Source organism: Lissotriton vulgaris, chromosome 3_1, assembly GCF_964263255.1.
Source record: "Lissotriton vulgaris chromosome 3_1, aLisVul1.2, whole genome shotgun sequence".
NCBI lineage: Eukaryota > Metazoa > Chordata > Amphibia > Caudata > Salamandridae > Lissotriton > Lissotriton vulgaris.
In genome coordinates this window covers 1,744,319,503-1,744,335,875 of record NC_141689.1, presented here as the reverse complement: position 1 = coordinate 1,744,335,875, position 16,373 = coordinate 1,744,319,503, and the positions used below count along the sequence as shown (strand labels likewise).

Genomic DNA, 16,373 nt, shown 5'->3' with positions numbered 1-16,373 from the left:
TAATTGTAACTTGTGCATGTGGTTATTTGCAGGTCTCTCGTTGCCATTGGATGAAGCCAGGTGTAGCACTAGTTGTGTGTGCAGACCAGTCACAATAAAGCAGCATTTTATGCAACATGTAAGTGTCTTTTGTCAGTTACACCATGTTGGCTATTTCCTTTTTGAAAACGTCTTCATGGTTGTCAATTGTGATCAGCATTAAACTTTGTAGGTCTTGTTGTCTGAGCGTTTCACATATAGATACATCCAATTGTTATTCATGGATGCCAAGCCTACCGATTTAGGCAGTAGATTTCTGCCTTTTGAGGCAATCCTACTGTTTATCAATTTCAGCCTCTGATCCTGTTGCTTGAGTTTGAAATCCCTTGAAAAACAGAAGACAAGCGGCGTTAGGCACATTTGAAACAGTTTGTTTAATTAAACATTATGGCCAGGAGTACAGATACAGGAACAAGGTCTGAGCACTGTCTACATTTATAATCTGTAGGTATCTTTCTTATAAAACTTAGTAGGTTGTAAAACTTTCCGACGTACCATACATGGTGAGAAATGTTGGTTGTCATAAATGAATTGTCTAATGGTTACAAAAGGTGAGTCTCTATCTCGCGTGGACACAATGTGGCCAGTGGATACATGTCCAGATGTCCAGCATGGGAGCGCATGATCACTACATGTGCAAGGTCCCGATTGGCTTTGTGTTCCTAACTCATGTTGCATCTGACTTTTATGGTGTTTTAGGAACATGTGTACCCGCCTCCAACCATGTGTGCTTTTTTGTGTCAATCTCCTTTGACCCTTTGTAATGTGGCTGCACCTATCTGTAGGGTTGATCAAGAGTTTTCTGCCTGATCGTTAGGCTGAGAGCTACTCCCCCTCGCCCCAGTGACCTATCAATCATGGATCCCAGGCCTTCTTCTCAGGGACTATTTTACTACATATTTGCGAGTCGGGGTTGATGTAGAGTTCACAACAGGTGAATCTGTTAATAAGGACGAGAATGAATTTTCATCGATAACTGCAGGGCCGGACAGACTACCTGGCAGTTTCGAATGCTGCCGAGCTGGGGGCTGATTTCACTGCGGTGGGGGCTGATTTCGTTCATGGAGACCTGCGTGTGCTTCGAAATAATTAATGCAAAACAAATCTTGTTTTGCACACGCAGGTCTCCATGAACTAAATCACCCCCCCCAGCTCAGCAGTATACCAAACTGCCCGGTAGCCAGTCCGGCCCTGGATAACTGCATAGATTTCCATATAACAATCCTACAGCTTTTCAGAAGGTCTGAACATATACCGGCACCAGTGAAAGAAAGAAGAATACTGCCCAAAAATATCAGCCAGGGACTAGATGCTGAAGCATCCCTGGAAAGTGAAACTAGAAATGTCTTGACATTTGAGAGGAAAGCATGACACTGAGAGAGCCAGCTGTATGTAGACTGAAAGCTCTTTACCTGCATGTCTGTTTATAAATCACATTGGATAGTTTCAGTGGAAGGCAACATAGCTGAGGCTTTAGAGTGCTTCGGCTTGAATCTTTAGCACAGATACTGTCTGTGCCAGGAACTGGGCCTATGTTTAAGATTTTGACCCCATGAACTGAGCTGGTACCTGTTCTCCCCCAACCTCGGCGGTCAGATCCTCTGCCTTATGCCGTAACATTTTATTGCTAGATTTAATCCGTGTGACCTCATTCCCTCTGGTAGGTTAGAGGTCTGAAAGACAGAGTGCTGTGTTTTTTCTTTCTTTTTTATACACTTTTTTATTTACTTTAGTCATTTTTGTGTGGTTCAGTTCTGTTTTCTGCATACAGTAATTCAGAGCCAATTGTAGATTTTTTTTGCTCCTCTCAGGATCTTATATTCCTGTGATGTGCTTCACATTTTTTTAAAAAGGATGTCTGTTCTAAGTGCACCTATCAGACCCATCCTAGCTATGAAAAATGTATGATTATTTTTAGATTGAACGTTTTTACTGAAAGCAGTGCCATATTCTATTTCTTTTTGTGGCATATGCTTGCAACAAAAACTTAAAAAGAAATGTAACGATTGTCCCAACTTGCATGGCCGGACCTAATGGCTTTGCCAAAGCTTGCTGGGAGTGGACTGGTGTGTGGCCAGAACAACTGTTATCAGTGGCTGCCCTGTTGGTCCAGAACTGCTGTTTCCTGTGTATTATGATGAATTTTACAGATGTCATGACTGTGAAAACACTCATTTGTTATTTCTTATTATGTCATCATTATGTTAATTATCAATTTCAAAATCTGAATTATTCTACTTCTTTTTGCTCGCAGAATCTTTGGTAAGTGCGTGTTATTGCCTGAAACAGTAACTGGCTTCTGAGACATTTACAATTATTCAGCCTAGTTAGGTGGAATACTTCCTTTTAATCGCACAGTCATGTCTGCGGTCCGTGGGTAATACCACCCTCTAGTGGGGGAATAATATTACTGAAGCCTTAATTCGGGTTTTCTGGTGCGAGAGGTACAGAGGGCCCACGTGGTACCATTCCATGAAAGGTAAGGTAGGTACCAAGGCCCGCACACCACCTTCCAGCCATTGTTGATTTAAAATGTAAATGAACGGGCTCGGCAAACCATCAGAACCGGTTTCAGCTGTTATTTGGCAGTAATTCCTTTCCGGATATGCGCTGGGAACTGGCAGACAAAGGGCGTGATTCCAACAAGGTTACGAATTTCCGAGAGTCAGATCTTCGTTCAGAAATCTGTTCCGGTGAGAGGGATAAAAGGTAATATATTTAATTTCTGTCGCAAAAGGGAGGAGGTGGACCTCAGCTGGCCTGAATAGAAAAGGCTATATTCTCTGACCAAGGAGCTTCCAATCTGTGTACCATGCGCAGGGCCTGCAGGGGTGGCCTGGGTCATAGCCACAAACTGACAACACACCGAAGGACTAGAGACCAAGGGTGAGGGAGGTTTAGCTCGAGATGCCAAGCAACATCCAAAGGAGAGAAGAAAGGGCATCTCCTGAGGCAGCTCAGATGAGAGGGGGCCCCACTTTGACTTATAAAAGCCCTAAAACACAGAATTGTTCGCGCTTTCGGTCAATAGGAGAAGGCCAATCAGGTGCTGAGAGGGCAAAAGTCTTCAGATGTCTGCATGCTCTCTTGCGTGTGTTTGACATTTTCTGTCCTACTCTGTTGTTTGCCTTCCCTTCAGTGGACTTGGAGTCTGTGAATCCACTGCATGTGCGCCATATTTTTGTTGCGACATTCAATAGCAGAGACAAGGCACTGCTAGTCATGTGGTGGACCAGACATATATCCCCCTCCCCCATAGTCAAAGGTGGCTCCACAGCCTAATACCAGGCTTTGGGGACCAGACAATTGGTACCAGTTGATACCAAAGTCAAGGGTTGTTGAGATGAGAATATCTCCTGCATGGTAGATAGGTGTATACCCCGGCCATGAGTGACCCGAATGCATGTGAAACTGGTGCGCTGACTTTTTTGTTGGCCAAGCTAGCAACCAATCTAGTGTGTTTGCTGAGGCCTAGGCTAGTCCATGGTATAGCCAAGGTCCAGAAGCTTCTTTGTGACAGGAAAGGGCGCACTATGTGTACCCTCTTAATGACAAGGGACTATTGTCTATTTCCTGGGTTGCTAATCAATAGCTATACTGATGGAAAAGGTTTGCTTCAGTGTAACATCCAGATTTTTGCTCTGATATTCTCTGTATCGTGTGCTTCCATCCAGAGTGTATGCATGACACATACATGACCGTGAGACTGTATGTTTGTCAGGAGCAGTGGCTCAAGATGGAGGGTGGATACACTTTCCCTATACAGTGGTCGTGTACTGACTGCATCCCTGAAGCTGGAGGGTGGGGACACAAGCACTGAAGTGAGGGAGGATGGCGACAGGGCTTCCCTGAAAAATTCTATGAAGAATCAATGATGTAATTTGAGATCAACAATGTAATTCAACATGTCATGGGTGATATAATATGTGAGGTCAGAAGCAGTGCATGGTGGGGGCACATGTTACAGTTAGCTGTCAACTAAAACTGATGAGTTTCAGTGGGTTGTTTTCCTTTTTAAATGTTAGTTTTTGTATCATTATAACACCTAACTATAATGTCACTTTAACCTTTGTGTTTTTCAGTGAAATTCTACAGTGTTTTTAATGTAAAGTAATATTTTATTACCATACGTAAATCCAAGCTCCAGCGGCACCCAACCTTCAGTGAAACACTCAGAGGCAAGCAACCCCATGAAGGCCATGCATGATGTGTGGTTGGCCGGCCAGTCCCTGCATCCAACCCACAGCCAGCAGCAAACCCCATGCAGCAAACAACCAGGGGCTCGGCTGCTCATGGGGGGTAGGCTCAGGGTCTGGCAACAGGTCAGACTCTGTCCCCAAACCCACGCTGCACATTGCCTTCGGCTGTGAGCAGCAAGTGGTTGGCTTTACAAATGGGGATAAAATATTACTTTACGTTCAGTAGTTTGGGAGAAATGAAGGTTAAAATAATAGAGCAATATTGACAGTTGGTCCCCAAGTAGTCCTACAGGAGTCCCGTGGGTCTGAGAATTAAAAAAAAAAAGCATTTTGACTGACCAAGCAGACTTTTTCTGTCATCAGTCATTTTGGTCCTTCGGGAGGTAGCTCTCTGATTAGAAGAAATGTTGCAGCCACCGTTACATGACACAGGGACTAGGTGATATGAAAATATTTACCCTGACCCCCTGGCTCTTCAGGAACCTCCTCTGCCCACCCCCATATCCAAGTTTAAAAAATTGGGTGGCTGTGAATGGGACTATTAACGTGAATTGCCAAAAAGATGAGGGGTGGGTGTCTGTGTGGGGTTGGCCATCTGAGCCCAACTCCATGCCGCTCCTGGCGGGGGCGTTGGCCACCTGTGGCCCGCTGGGTATGGTAATAAGATCTTACTAAAAAAACAAAGGTTAAAGTGCTGTTACATTTAGTTATGGTAGTAATAATTCATTTACATTAAAGAAAAGTTAGACATTCACTGAAAAAGCAGAGCTTAAATTCAGTTTGGTGATTCACCAGTTATAATTTACTGAGCTAACTAGAACTTTTTCCCACACCATGCCCTGCATATGCCCTCACAGATTCCATCACTCATGACATGTTCAGTGACATCATTGATGACATCACTAGTAACATCTCTCATGACATCATTGATTGCAATACTGGGCATGGTGGGGGCACAAGTTCAAGTCATCTCAGTAAACAATAACTGGTGACTTTCAGTGTTGTTTTAATTAAAAATGTTACATTTTAACTGACATTTTCACCTAACGATAACGTCACTTTATATGGTAGCAGTGTGTACGAGGGGTCATGGCAGTCAAGTCCTCAGTCCTTGGAAATAGTGAATATTGTAATATTAGAATTCCACTCTAATTTACACTGTTTATCCCAATGTACTTGATTTGAAGATTAATATCGCTCAAGCGCCTTGTTTGAACACAATGTTTTCAACATCCCGACCTATCTTGCCCATATTAATTTGTCATTAGACAGTCCATTTAATAACCTACTCAAAATGATTTTTCGTGATCAACTGTTCAGTAATGGTGCATTCATTATTTGGTATCTAATCATGGATATATGTAGAATAATCCTTTTCTTTACTGGTTGTTTTATATTCCCAGAATTTAGGAAATTGTACATGCATACAATAGTCTAAATCATGCATTTTGAGTTACAGTTTGTGAAATCTGCATGCCATAGTTTCAATCCTTTGTAGTCAAAGGCTGAACCTGAAACTGTTTAGCAGCATATAGAGCAATTACAACATCTTTGGTGACTTTTATTCACAGGAGTTCCCACATTTGGTTAAGTTCTTGTTGGTTGTCAGCTTGATTGATTTGTGGATGAACTAAGGAATTGCTCAAGTTTCTCTTCCTCTCCAGAGCAAATGTAGGTCTAGAAAATGGTGGTTTTAGCCTCTTATGGATATGTCCACTTCTTTTGATTAGCTTTGAACTTGTGTTGTTACAGGACTGAACATGATCACACATGCCAGAATATTCTCGTCTTCTTTACTGAATGGTTCTAGGAGGATTTCCAATGTTTTAATCAACTCTAATCAGTGTTGGGGTAGCCTCTTGTTGCAATACAAAGTCCATTAGCCGAGGTGTATATTCTATAGATTGTTTATTTAAGCTTAGTTACAAGGAAAGTTTCAGGTAAGTAGGTAGATAATAACAGATAGCCCCACCACGAGCAGCCTCCCTCCTGCTCAGCCTGCATATTCCAACTGACACTCAGCATCCTCACCAGGCACCCATGCATTCTGTGACATCACCAAGAATTCACCATTCTAATAATTCTCAAACACTCCAGCACTCATCATGGCTGAGCAGTAGGGACGATGTAGCTAAGGAAAAGGAATGTAAACAGTGAAGTCACAACACCTCTCTTCTCCAATGTTTTCATTAGTGCTTGTGTATTGATAAAATAGTCTTCCTTGGTTGAGCAAGCCTGCCTTACTTGGAGGAATTGTCGTTAAGGAACATTATAAGAAGTGGCGTGGTTGCTAAAATAACCGAGTAAGGTGTTTCTAGTTCTCAATTTTCTGTACCGACAACTTAATATTATCCATTATCATCAAATAAGTACAAGTGTGTAAAATTCACCCTGCCTTTTCTGAAGGTGATTATAAACTTGATGTAATTCGATCAGTGGTTCAGTCATGCATGGAACTGTTTGTGGCGTGCTTCTGGGCCTTTCCATATTAGAACTAAATTGCCTATATATCTTTTCCATTATTTGATATGCTCCTTCTATGGATGGTCACTATATAGTCATATTTCCTTGAATTCTCCCATGAATAGATTTACTATTTTGGGCACGAAACAACAGTCCACGGCCACACCCTTGCTTTGCAAGAAAAAATTATCTTGGAATATGAAGAAATACTTCATAAAAAGATTTTGGCTAGTTCTAACAGAAAATGAATAGGCATGTGGGGTGGGCTTATGCAGTGTTCCAAGGATATTTCCATCACTTTGAGGACTGCATCCAGTTGGATGTTGGTGAAGAGAGTGGACATATCATAGTTTCTATAATTTGTGCATTGCCATCAAAATTACACAACTCAAAGATTTTGCTAGTATACATTATGTCTTTCAGAAATGCTGAGATTGCAGATACAAAAGGCCTGATGAAGTTATTGATTTACACTGACAAAGGCTCTAATATTGGTCCACATCTTGATATGAGCAGGTGCCCTGGTGGATTATTTAAGTCTTTGTGGATGGATTTTAGATAAAACGTATCTCAGAGGCATCCTGGGATATTTGAGATCCCAAATTATGTGTTTCTATTCGGAAAGCCATCCTTCCTTTAAACATGTCTGTTAATCTTCTGACACAGTCTTGGGTGTCTTTAATCGGATTTTTCTCACTTTTTCTATAATGTTCAGTTCTTATCTCATGTCATTATTTTAATCCTTGGTGTTCTGAATCACTATCATCTGCCTTTATCTGCGAGTTTTATAGTGGTGTTTTTTCCAAGCCTGCAAGATTAAGGTAACCTTAAAGATACAGATGCTGTCTGGCCCTGTAACAGCCATGCAACTCGAGAGATAGTTTTGATTTCTAAGTCTTTTAATTTTGTCTAACCTGAGGGAGAGCCCTGCTGTCTACTGGTTCGGCACAACTTTGCATTTTTACATAGTACCACGAGCAAGTATATTCTCAGCAGTAAATATGACTGAAAATCTTCTTGGAAGGGACAGGCTTAGAAAATGAAACAAGAGAAAGGTGGAAGACAGAGATTACAGACAATGAAAAATGTAATTAATCCCATCTTGAAAATGGAAGAAAGTCATGTCAAATGTAAACTTCCTCTAAAGGCCAGGCTTTTTAAAAAACGTTCAGTGAAATTGAAGAATGTTCCATGATTTCCTTCGACAAAGAGCAATTAAAAATCTTGGGGAAAGATGAGGCTTGTCTGACACACCATAAAAGTATTGGAATATTTATAGAGAGCTATTTCAGATCCCTGTAAAACCAATGCCTTTTTTAGCCTATTCGTTTGAAAATGGTGCTATATAATGCTCAATGAACCCTCATTTTTTAACTTGACTCTTCCATCCTCACTGGGGTAGATCGGCTTCAATATATAGTCCTTGAGGTTTTTGATTATTTAGAATGTTTGACTTGTGTCAATGAAGACCTTATTGGAGAAGTGGACATATTGTTTACAAATTGGCTGTGAATGCACCATTTGGCCCCCAATCCCCCTCCAAAAAAAACAAAAAAGCTTACAAGAATAGACTATTGGTTTAGCTTTCATCGTTCCCTTGCTGAGTGACCTTCAGAACATGCTTCAAAGGGTGGGCTGTATTTATTCTTGCACAGGGAACAGGTGTGGAATCTCCCATCACTCACAGGCTAGGCAACGACAGAAGAGGTAAAGCACCAGCAGCAGCTGTTGAAACATTCTTCCACAATGATGACTGAATTTAAACAAACAAAGCTGCATAGATTTGCACTGGAGAGGCATCAAGACTATTCAACGAATCACATATTCCTAGGTCTCTTTATAGAAAAATTGCTGAACACAGGAACATGCAAAGAAAGGGTGGCACTGGTAGCAGAGCAATTTTTGTTCTGGAAGCTCTTGTAGTGTGAGGGGCTGTACCGTTCATAATCTTAACAACTAAAACAAAAAGCCTTTAAGAAATTGTAAACAAACACTGCATTTTAATGTGCATCTCTGCCAATGGCCAATATAGCAACACATTGTTTCACTATTCTGTCAATCTGTCAGGAGCACTGTATTCCCAAAGTAAGTAATAATAATATTGATAAAAAATACTTGAAAACTTCATAACATAGTTCTGTTCAATTTCTAATCATTGTCAATAACAGTTGTTACTATTATATTATGTTTGGTACTCTATCAATGAAAATAATGTTGTGTTGCAGTGCCCATTGTTGGCGATATCTAGGTGCTTCAGGTTTAGTCCATGAAGTGACCAGGGAAGACTATCTATCAGTGATGCCTGTAACAGAGTGGGGTGGGGTCAGCAGTCTCACTGGCCTCATTCCACTCTGTGAATACCAGAAGGCTTCCTCCCGTCACTCGTGATCATTGCTGCGGCTGGTCATTTTGTTTAATGTTTGGTGTGTTTGTGCTGCGTGTATATATGAATGCAAGTAGATTTGTGTGTGAATGCTGTGAATGTGTGTATGTATGTGTACTTCTGAATGGTGGGTGTATGTGTGCACACTTGTGAATGCATGTGTGTGAGTGAGTGTGCATCTACATAGGTGGGTCTGTGTTGACCACCCTCCCCAGCCCCTGATGCTCAATTCAATCAATCAATCAAAGACATTTATAGAGCGCACTACTTACCCGTAGGGTCTTAAGGCGCTTGGGGGGGGGGGGGGGGTGCCATTACTGCTCGAACAGCCAGGTCTTGAGCTTCTTCCTGAAGGAGAGGTGGTCTTGGGTCAGGCGCAGGTCGGGAGGGAGGGAGTTCCAGGTCTTGACGGCCAGGTAGGAGAAGGACCTTCCTCCTGTTGTCGCTCTTCGGATGCGGGGGACGGCGGCGAGGGCGTGGCTGGCTGAACGGAGGTGGCGTTTGGGAGCGTAGAAGTTGATTCGGTTGTTGAGGTAGCTCGGGCCTTGATCGTGTAGGGCTTTGTGTGCGTGGGTGAGGAGACGGAAGGTGATTCTTTTGTTGACGGGGAGCCAATGCAGGTCTCTCAGATGTCCGGAGATGTGGCTGTTTCGTGGGATGTCGAGGATGAGTCTGGCTGAGGCGTTCTGGATCCGCTGGAGTCTCTTCTGGAGCTTGGCGGTGGTTCCGGCGTAGAGGGCGTTGCCGTAGTCCAGTCGGCTGGTGACGAGGGCCTGGGTGACAGTCTTCCTGGTCTCGGTGGGGATCCACCAGAAGATCTTCCGTAGCATGCGCAGGATGTTGAAGCACGACGAGGAGACGGCGTTGACTTGTCTGGTCATGGAGAGGGAGGAGTCCAGGATGAAGCCCAGGTTGCGTGCGTGGTCCGTCGGTTTGGGTGCGGTGCCCAGGGCTGGGGGCCACTAGTCGTCCCAGGCGGAGGGCGAGGAGCCCAGGATGAGGACCTCCGTCTTGTCTGAGTTCAGTTTCAGGCGGCTGGTCGTCATCCACTCGGCTACATCTTTCATCCCTTCGTGCAGGTTGGCTCTGGCGGCGGCGGGGTCGTTGGTCAGGGAGAGGATCAGCTGGGTGTCATCGGCGTAGGAGATTATGTTGAGGTTGTGTTGGCGTGCGATGGCCGCGAGGGGGCTCATGTAGACGTTGAAGAGGGTGGGGCTCAGCGAGGATCCTTGAGGGACGCCGCAGATGACTTTGGTGGCCTCTGACTTGTACGGTGGTAGGCGGACTCTCTGTGTTCTTCCGTCGAGGAAGGAGATGATCCATTCCAGTGCCTTCTCCTGGATTCCGACGTTGCTGAGGCGCTGCACTAGGGTGCGGTGGCAGACAGTGTCGAATGCCGTGGAGAGGTCTAGGAGGATGAGGGCCGCTGTTTCTCCGTTGTCCATCAGGGCTCGGATGTCGTCGGTGGCAGCGATGAGGGCGGTCTCGGTGCTGTGGTTGGCTCGGAAGCCAGACTGTGAGGGGTCGAGGGATCCATTCGTCTCGAGGAACGCGACCAGCTGTTTGTTGACGGTCTTCTCGATGACTTTGGCTGGAAACGGGAGGAGCGAGATGGGGCGGTAATTCTTGAGTTCGGTGGGGTCCGCTGTAGGTTTCTTGAGTAGAGCGCTGAGTTCGGCGTGTTTCCAGCTCTCCGGGAAGGTGGCGGTGTCGAAGGAGGTGTTGATAATGTCCCGCAGGTGGGGTGCGATGACAGCGTCGGCCTTGTTGAAATTACCGGCTGCCACTGTTAGCGAGGTATGTTGTAAGCCACTATCCTGGTGTTCCTAAAGGAGCAGTGCTCTGAGAATTGCCTACTTTACCAACATCAAAATAGAGAGTAAATGTCCCACAATTAATTCATATAGTCCAAAATCACAGCTTCAGACATCTTGAGACACATTTGTGATAAAACTCCATTCCATCATAATGTTGTTTTGTTATATATCCCGTTTTTGAAAAATAGAGTTTATTAAAATGTTGGATAATCTGTTTGTTTTGGTAAAAGGGGATGGTACCCTGCTATAAGATCACACTTATCAATACTCAAGGAGCTGGCATTGAGTATCCATTTAATTTGTAGTTTTTGGGGTTTGCGCTTATACTTTGTTTGGTTTGATGAAAGTGTTGATAGTGTCAATGAATATGGTTTGACGAAAGTGTTGATAGTGTCAATGAATATGTGTTTTACATTTGAGCATACATTGTGCTTGACCATTTGGTAGCTAAAAGTTCTTTCACGATGGTGCCGATAATATTATCTAGAAAAAAAAATGGTGCCCCTGTGAGATATTTTTATACACATGTTGATATTTGCAAAAACAAAAACGTTTTTATGATTATTGGATTTTTGTTACCAAGCAAATGGGATTTAAATGATCCACAAATGGATTTGGGTACGGTATGAATGGATATTAGAAGGTTGACATAATCTTGTGAATGGGTTGTACTATTGTGATTGCCGTTTGAAGATGGTGTTTAGGGCCGGAGTGATAATATATTGATGTGCGCTTCAAATGAACGCTTATCTGATTGGCTGGCTGTTACTGAAATATTAGCATTGGGTGTTATGAGAAAATGTTTGGCTGATGGACTGGTGGTTTGAGACTTGCATGCTGAACATGGATAGTTTTACAAGGGATTAATTTGCAATGTGTTCTGGGTTGTGTTCATCATAGTGTGCTTAATGTATGTATGGTTAGTACAATTATGTGTATGTATGTTTGGACATACAGCGCTATTTAAAGTACCCTGTTTTTGTAGTTCGATAAATGGCTTTAAACTCTAATTGGGATTGCAACAAAACACAATGGTTCAGCACTCCCCACAGCAAACAATAATAATCAAATAAAGATTTGAGGAATCCGTTCAGTAGGGCTTAAAACATGCTTTTATTCTTTTTCTTCATACAAAACGTAGTCAACACGTTTCGCCCAGAGGACTTCTTCAGGGCTACAAAGTAAATATACAAAATACATATATTACACACTACTATTTATAAATAAAAACACAATTTTTAATACACCACAATCACAAATACGTGATCTCTATGGACAGATTAGAAATCACATTTCAACTATATACACAGACTTGATTCACCTACTAGACGACTTTTCTTACATATTCATCATATTTGCTTTTACAAATCATGTCAGAAAACAGTTTTTCAAAACTAAACGAGGGAAAGAACCTGATAGGCACAATACTAAGCACAGTGTATTTACATTTGGAATTGATATTTCTATAGGGAAGAGCTACTCATATTATATGCTGGGGTATTCCGTTTGCTTTTCAAAAGGTAATGACACTATGTCAATGGTTGGTTTTAGCAGGAGATAAGTTTTTTTCTATACACCATGTTTTTACATTTGAAGCTAATGTTCCCATGTAGAGCGGCCAATCATATTTCATATTAGGGCATTCTATTCACATACCAAAAAGTGATGAGACTATGTCGATAGTTAATTTTGACGAAGAATAAGTGTGTTCGCGGAATTTGTAGTCCAAGGATCCAAGGGTACACAGGGATAGCCACCTATTATAAAAAGGAATAGTCTCCTTACTTTACTCTGATCACTGTAACCACTGTTGTAACCCCACTGATTTAGGAATAAAGATCCTACATACCTTGCTATTGTATTATTTGCAAGTCCTTCATGTGTTTACTTCAATTTTTTACAAGACTGAATTCTTAAGATGGTGCCAAGTTTCGCATTAAATCACTGTGGCTTGTATAATCCCCCTTTGTAAAGAGTAAAAATAAAATATACATAGTCATAGGTCATATTGATCGTTTTTGAACATTTATATATTTTAAAATGTGACAAATAGAAAGGCAAATCTCCACATATGTAATTACCCAACAAATAGTCGGGCGCCCTTTATATAGAAATAAAATAATATATACTAACGGATCATATTGATCGTTGTGCACATTTATATATTATACAATATGCCAAATAGACAATCAAAATCTCCACATATGTAATTCCCAACTAGTAGTCAGGCGTAGAGCGGGGACTGAGAGAGCCAAGAGCCAAAGTGCAGTGTCCCTCCGAGCGTCCACGCAAACCCCAAGAGCCAAGAGACCCCCAGTCAAACCCCGACCTCACGAGCAGCCAGAGTGCACTTCACATACCCTCTAACTGCCCGCCAAACCGCATTCAGCCAAGTGCAACCAAGCCCACGAAGATCACACAGGCGCCCCAAGGGACGCCGCCCCAAGAGACGCCGCCCACCAACCACCGGCTCCCCCGAGCACCGCAAAGCCCTCAACCGCCCACTGAGATCCACACGCATATTAGTGTTAGTCGTGATTGTACGGGAGCGAAAAATGCCAGAATAACTGGTTGATTAACTGATGCACTGGGCTCAGAAAAAACAAAGTGTAGAGCAATCCAAATGCTACGAAGACAAGTAAAAAGAATTATGTTACTGCCCACAACGATTAAAGATTCTAAAAGAAAAATTAAGTAACACTCAATAATATAAGGAGTGTACTCCATAAATTGTCGCTTTGCTAAAATATTAAAACACCCATAACAGCATAACATATGGGATATAGGGAGCCAGGAGAGCCTAAACTCAACATAAAAAAAAACCTGAGTCCCCACTTACTTATTTATCGCATCGTCACCTTTCACTACGTCGCCGGTTTCGAAAAAAGTGGATGGAAACTCACACAAAACCACAAGTTTAAATATCCCACAATTGGCAATCAGCTGTGTTAGATTAAGTCACAAGTGGCTAAAAACTACCCGATCCCGGCTGCCATCTTAGATTGGACCCGTGTGTGTATGGGATCGCTTTTAACACACTTCATTGAAGTCGTCTATGGAGGTTAAAATGAAAAGGCCATTGGATTTGAGCATCTTTTTCAAATTATTAACCTACCTATAGCAATTGCAAACGAATACATAGTCTTTTTAGTACGATCGATTATCGATGCCATTTTGGAATGGGCAATCATACTCAGCATTTTGAATTGCTGTGTCACGTCTGCAACAACAGTGTTTTAAAAAAATCAAATTTCTAGATGATGCGTATCGCCAAATCACTTTAATTTTAATTAGAGGGTTTTTTTTAAACCTTTATTGTGCAAGTAAAAGCGTACAAATACGGGCCTACAACCAATCAGGCCGGCCACAACACAATATAGGCGCACGAAGTCAGAATCGAAATTCTCCAGCAGTTTCTCAGCAGTATACGAACAATCATTCCACAGTAAGGGACCCGATACAACCGCTAGGAGCAGGATAAGAGAAGGTTAATTTATGATATAATAGGAAGTATAGCAGGATCAGTTGCAACTGTTGACATCTGAATTTCTATGGCGGGCAGTTGGTAAAGCGGCAGTACAAAAGAGCAGTGGGAATCGGAAGTAATGACAACAATTAGCAAAGGCAACGCATATTTCCCCGTTTCGAGTCAGTACCCACCGCTGCCCACCGTCCACCCGTCACCACTTGAATATGTGCTGGTACAAATCAAAGAAGTCAGAGCAGCAATACAAAGATACCCAACCACTATACTAACCCAAAGAAAGGGGAAAAAAGAGAAGAAGGGTAGACGAAGGGATGGGAAAAACAACAAAGAGAGAGCGCAGCGCCACAGTACGCGCCCCACGGTGAGTAGAGCACACAATACTAGAGACCCATAGTCAGGGACGAGGCGAGTAAGACGTGTAAGAGTGCTATCATTAACATTGAATGCGAAGAAGTCATGTCCTACGCTGCCAGCCAACACCCCATGGGGTACGCGCGCGGACACAGCGCCTCGAGACAGTGATACAAAAGAGCCATAGAACTAAGAAAAAACGAACAATATAAAGACCCCACCCCACCCACACCACCCTGCACCCCTGCAGAAGGCTATGGCCTACCCCCCGTCAGCGTGCCTGTCGCCCTAAGTAGAACCCGAAATACAGGAGAATCAGAAAGTAAGAAAAGAACACTACAGACAAAAAGAGGAAATGAAGGGGGAAGAAAAAACCAGTGGGAGAGGAGATATGCAGTCGAATATTCGGCTCCCACCCCCCGCCTTAGCACAATTCGAGATCCCATCGGAACGAAATCGACACAGACTCAAACATCAGGAACATGAAAAGGAATTGGTCATACTGTTTCAGCTGCGAGCAGTCCTCATCTCCGTACATTAATTAGCAGTCAGCCGAGTCAAGCCCATCTCACCCCTGTCCTCTCCTGATCACTACTTTAGTACAGAATAAAGGAGAATACAGCAAGCAGTTCGACATGGAATGTACATGGGATCGAAACAAGGCAGGCCAAGGATGCAAATCAGGGGACCCCAGTCTCGAGCAGCAAAGCAAACTATGGCGGCAGCGGCCCAGACTGACGATGAGCCATGTCAGGAGAAGCAAACAGCACAGGTGCAGTCCCGCCAACCAAGGTGGGGAAGTATCCCCCACGGAACAACCGTGGGACCCCACCAAAGCAGTTTGAGTCAGACAGCCGCTGAGTAATCCGGCCAGACTGCCCTGGACGGATCCCGGCATGGGGCCCTCACCCAAGTCCGCCACAATCAAAACCTCCTGGAGACTCGAGGCGACAGACGTATGAACTCTCAGATGAACAGCGGCCGCATTCCCTTCAACAGCCGTGAGAGGCAAGTCAGCACACTCCCTCAGTCGGGCCGCACACATGGGGGGTGGCCCAACAAGCCCGGCGGCCGGACCTTTAGCTTGCACAGCTGCATCAAAGGCCATGGTCGCGCGCCAGGAACACAGGGCTGCAAAGACATCGCCAATCGTGGGTTCACTCCCACAATCTTCAGCCATCGTGCTGATCGACAGACCAGACACGCCGCCTCCAACCGGTCCGAGACCCAGGGCGCCGGCCGCCATTTTGTCGATGCAACAAGGACGCTCCGTTCCTCAACCCCGGACCTGGCCCTCAAACAAGGCTCAGCGGAGTCTCGCCGGGTCACGCTAATGGCAATCTTGGTGCAGAAAGATGGGCCACCAAGACACTAGGGGTAGCCGGCGCCACCGTCTCATGGACGCCGCCCGCCGATTCCGGGCGAGGGGCTTCAAGATGGCCGGACAGGACAACAAAGAGGGGGACAAGCCTCCTGTACGGTCAACCCCCGTCCGAGGCAGGCCGCGCCCCGCAGCCGAGCCCCCGGGCCACCAGACTGGGCCCGGTCAGTCGCCACCGGTTCAACCGCACAATGGCCTCTTCAGCCGACTCCTCTCCTCCACCGGGGGTCGGCGATGATACCCCGCCCCAGCC

The 16,373-nt window shown here is 44.1% G+C and overlaps 1 protein-coding gene across 2 annotated transcripts in view; it reads left to right on the top strand.

Moving 5' to 3' along the window:
* The first annotated feature begins 2,658 nt into the window (after nt 1–2,658).
* The window catches only part of LOC147728393 (ureidoglycolate lyase-like), a 481,711-nt gene continuing 467,996 nt past the window's right edge, over nt 2,659–16,373 (top strand). Inside the window, exon 1 of one of the 2 annotated variants that reach the window (XM_086962176.1) lies at nt 2,659–2,748. The gene's annotated coding sequence lies outside the window, so the exon portion shown is untranslated. The remainder of the gene's footprint in view (nt 2,749–16,373) is intronic. The other variant, XM_086962177.1, reaches the window with a different exon arrangement.